The sequence below is a fragment of the Suncus etruscus genome, chromosome 7, assembly GCF_024139225.1.
Source record: "Suncus etruscus isolate mSunEtr1 chromosome 7, mSunEtr1.pri.cur, whole genome shotgun sequence".
Taxonomy (NCBI): Eukaryota; Metazoa; Chordata; class Mammalia; order Eulipotyphla; family Soricidae; genus Suncus; species Suncus etruscus.
This window is the reverse complement of record NC_064854.1, coordinates 73,616,605-73,621,504: the sequence shown is the minus strand read 5'-3', so window position 1 is coordinate 73,621,504 and position 4,900 is coordinate 73,616,605. Positions and strand designations below refer to the sequence as shown.

The following is a 4,900-nucleotide window of genomic DNA, read 5'->3' as shown; positions in this document are numbered from 1 at the left end:
ACCTTGATACCTAAACCAGAAAGAGATGCTACGAAAAAAAGAAAATTACAGACCAATATCGCTGATGAATACAGAAGCAAAGATCCTCAACAAACTCCTGGCAAATAAGATTCAATGCCTCACTAAGAAGATCATCCACTACGATCGAGTAGGTTTCTTCCCAGGAATGCAAGGCTGGTTTAACATCCCTAAATCTATCAACATAATACACAACATCAACAACAAAAAAATAAAAATCACATGATCATATCAATAGACTCAGTGAAAGCATTTGATAAGTCCAACACCCATTCTTGATCAAAACTCTCAGCAAGATGGGAATGAAAGGAACCTTCTCAAGGCCATCTATGACAAACCAGTGGCAAATATGATCCTCAATGAAAAAAAAATAAAAGCTATCCCTCTAAATTCTGGTGCAAGACAATACTGTCCTCTCTCACCACTCCTATTCAACATAGCACTGGATATACTTGCTATAGCAATTAGGCAAGAAAAAGATATCAAGGGAATCCAGATAGGAAAGGAGGAAGTCAAGATCTCGCTGTTTGCAGATGACATGATAGTCTACTTAGAAAACCCTAAAGACTCTACCAAAAAGCATATAGAAACAATAGACTTATATAGCAAGGTGGCCGGCTACAAAATTAACACACAAAAATCAATGGCCTTTCTATACACCAATAGTAATAAGAAAGAAATGGACATTAAGGAAACAACCCCATTCACAATAGTGCTACACAAGCTCAAATATCTTGGAATCAACTTGACTAAAAATGTTAAGGAACTATACAAAGAAAACTATTAAACTCTGCTCCAAGAAATAAGAGAGGATATGCAGAAATGGAAGCACACACCCTGCTCGTGGATTGGCAGGATTAACATCATTAAAATGGCAATACTCCCGAAAGCATTGTACAGATTTAATGCGATCCCTCTAAAGATACCCATGATATTCTTCAAAGAAGTGGATCAGGCACTTTTGAAATTCATTTGGAACAATAAACAACCTAGAATAGCTAAAGCAATCATTAGGAAAAAGAATATGGGAGGAATTACTTTCCCCAACTTTAAACTTTACTACAAAGCAATAGTTATCAAAACAGCATGATATTGGAATTAAAGAGAGAGGACCTCAGATCAGTGAAATAGGCTTGAATACTCTGAGAATGTTCCACAGACATACAATCACCTAATTTTTGATAAAGTAGCAAGAAATCCTAAATAGAGCAAAGAAAGCTTCTTCAACAAGTGGTGTTGGCACAACTGGCTAGCCACTTGCAAAAAATTGAACTTAGACCCCCAGCTAACATTATGTATGAAGGTTAAATACAATTGGATTAAAGATCTTGATATCAGACCAGAAACCATAAGATATATAGAACAACACATAGGTAAAACACTCCAGGACATTGAGACTAAAGGCATCTTCAAAGAGGAAACTGTACTCTCCAAACAAGTGAAAGCAGAGATTAACAGATGTGAATATATTAAGCTGAGAAGCTTCTGCTCCTCAAAGTAAATAGAGCCCAGGATATAAGAGCCCCCCCACTGATTGGGAGAAACAATTCACCCAATACCCATCAGATAAGGGGCTAATCTCCAAAATATACAAGGCACTGACAGAACTTTACAAGAAAAAAACATCTAATCTCATCAAAAAATGGGGGGAATAAATGGACAGACACTTTGACAAAGAAGAAAATGACCAAAAGACACATGAAAAAATGTTCCACATCACTAATCATCAGGGAGATGCAAATCAAAACAACTATGAGGTACCACCTCACACCACAGAGATTGGCACACATCACAAAGAAAGAGAACAAGCAGTGTTGGCGGGGATGTGGAGAGAAAGGAACTCTTATCCACTGCTGGTGGGAATGCCATCTAGTTCAACCTTTATGAAAAGCGATATGGAGATTCCTCTTAGAACTGGAAATCGAGCTCCCATACAATCCAGCTATACCACTCCTAGGCATATACCCTAGGAACACAAAAATACAATGCACAAATCCCTTCCTTACACCTATATTCATTGCAGCACTATTTACCATAGCAAGACTCTGGAAAGCCAAGATGCCTTTCAACAGACGAATAGCTAAAGAAACTGTGGTACATATACACAATGGAATATTATGCAGCTGTCAGGAGAGATGAAGTTATGAAATTTTTCTATACATGGATGTACATGGAATCTATTATGCTGAGTGAAATAAGTCAGAGAGGGAAAGAAAAACACAGAATGGTCTCACTCATCTATGGGTATTAGAAAAAATGAAAGACATTCTTGCAATAGCAATTTTAAGACGCAAAAGAGAGAAGGGCTATAAGTTACAGCTCACCTCATGAAGCTCACCACAAACAGGGATGAGTTTAATTAGCGAAATAACTACATTTTGAACTATCGTAATAATGAGAATGTATGAAGGAAGTAGAAATTCTGTCTAGATTATAGATGGGGTTTCGGTGGGGAGCAGGGAGATTTGGGACATTGGTGATGAGAATGTTGCACTGGTGATGGGTGGTTTTCTTTACACGACTGAAATCCAAAGAACAAAATCATGTATGTAATCAAGGTGTTTAAATAAAAAATATATTAAAAAAGAAAAAAATACACAATTGCACACACAATGAGTTCAGCTAGAACGGGGCACTTTCAATTTGTTTGGCAGGCGTTTGGAGGTTTGGGGGGCTTTGGGTGAAGCCTTAGCATTGGAAAAGAACTTGGCTTCTTGCTTTTTGGGAGTCTGTTTTCTTGGGTCTTTTTTCCCCATAGAAGGTTTCTTCTCTTTCTCTGGCTCCTTCATTCTTGGCTTCTTCTCAGAGCCTTGACCTGGGGTGGTGGGCTTGGGAGCTGTTGGGGTCCCTGAAGTGGGGGGGCGCCTTCCTCTTCTTCCTGACAGGAGTCTTCTGCACCTGGATACTGGCCACACCAGGGGCAGCTCCTATGGGCTCCAGCATCGGGATTTCATATTTAGACACGTCCTGCCCGCTGTGAGGCTGGGGCTTGACTTTGCTCGGCTTTTTCTTCTATGGTGAGGTCTCTGCATTCTGGGGTCCTGGGGTGGTCAGCACAGTGCTGGTTTTGGGGGCCTCTTTCTTCTGGACGAGGCCTGAGTCCACCTTGGTTGCCAACTTCAGCTGCTTCGGTGCTTCTTCTCCTGTCTTTTTATAAATTTCTCTTTTTCTTTTGTTTTGATTCATTTTTCTTCTGCTGCAGAGCCTGCAGCTCTGCGTCATCCTGGATGCTGACAAAGGAAGAAAAGATGGACAAGGAGGCTGACTTCTTTGTCTTCACGTACAGAAGCCTCACGTTCTCTTACTTCTCTGGCAGTCTCTGTGCCAGTGCATCGGCAGGATATTCTCCACCACTTAGCACAATGCGAATGGTGCTGCAGGAGCCACTCTTGGAGATGTTGAGGACAGTGCCTCCCTCACTCTGACTGATCTCCCGCAACCGGTTCTTGGAAAGGAGGTTGATGGGGACTGGGAACTTCTTGCTGCTGTAGAAGTGCCTCCCCAGATGCGTGGATAGCAGCCTCTGGATACGGGCATGGGCCAGGAAGAAGTCGAAGCTGGCCAGGAGACACCGCTTGGCCTTGAAGGCTTTGTGCTCGATTTTCAGTGTCTGCATTACGATGATCTGTGAAAACGGTCTTAATTCCTTGCTTGCTCAAGAGGTTCTTATAGAAATTTTCTGTCTTCTCAGCAGTTGAGTCATGTTCATCCTTGGTGAACAGACACACTTCTGCTAAATCAGTTCGAATACCATGGGGCAAGGATAGTCTGGCATTCAGAGATATGCTGAGGATCTTCCACAGTATCACCATTAAAAAGACAGTGTCATTGCCGTTCAGAAGTGCCCCCTTTGCCTTTGACTTCTTCCATTTTTTTTTAATTAGCCAGCAAAGATTTCATGGCATTTGTAATCTGCTCTTCGTCCAGCTGGTTCATCATGGCCTGCTGTGCCTCGGCTGACGGGGGGCGAAGCTGGTGAGTCCATTGTTCCCACACGTGCGTGCCCTAGTCAATTCTTAAGAAAAGAAATATTAATTCCAATGTTCTAATCCAGTGGCTTTCACATATGTAAATATATCAATGAATATTCTTAAAATCAATTATCTCAAAGTTTTATTATATAAAATATTGATAAGAAAAGCTAGCAAATTATTTTGATACAAATAAATTTACTTTATTTTGAAACATTTTATAATATCATACCAGAAAAGAGATCAAAGAAAGAAGGTTAATGCCAGCAGGAACATTGCATGTTTCATTGTCTCTGATTTTCTTCAAGAATTATTCTAAGATACATAATAAAAAAAATCTATTCATCTTTCTAATTTACTGATGTGTTCTACTGTTTATTATTCTCTAATGTTTCAGTTTACATTATGATGAAATAATGGTGTGTAAAATACATGTGACTGTTGTCCTATGGAGAAAATTATATAAAACCTATGAAGTAAAATCTGATAAGTTATGTGATAGAAAAATAAGCATCTACATTTCTTCTAATCGAGGCAGAAGAGTCAGCCTTAGAAAATATCAGGAGAAGAAAATAAATCTTATGCTGATGCTAAATATTCTGTTGTTCTAAGTATCCTGAGTGTTCTTCCAAGAAATGAAAGATCAAGAAATTAATGGAAAGTCCGACCTAGCATCGGCAGATCTATAAGCACATAGAACATATTGTCTAGAAGAGTGTTCAGTGTTTCTAGGCTTATATTCTGAAACAGGATGTTGTAATATGAGTAAGAACTAGAACTTGAAAGACTAAATACTTAAAAGACATACTTTGAGGGGCCAGAGCGATAGCACAGTTTGCCTTGCATGCGGCTGACCCAGGACGGAACTTTCGATCCCATATGGTCCTCAAGCCATGAGCAATTACTGAGCA

The 4,900-nt window shown here is 39.8% G+C and overlaps 1 pseudogene; it reads right to left on the bottom strand.

Annotated features, from left to right (window-relative positions):
• Positions 1-3,153: 3,153 nt before the first annotated feature.
• On the bottom strand, positions 3,154-3,969 carry LOC126013745 (ribosomal L1 domain-containing protein 1-like; annotated as a pseudogene).
• Between the last annotated feature and the right edge of the window lie 931 nt (positions 3,970-4,900).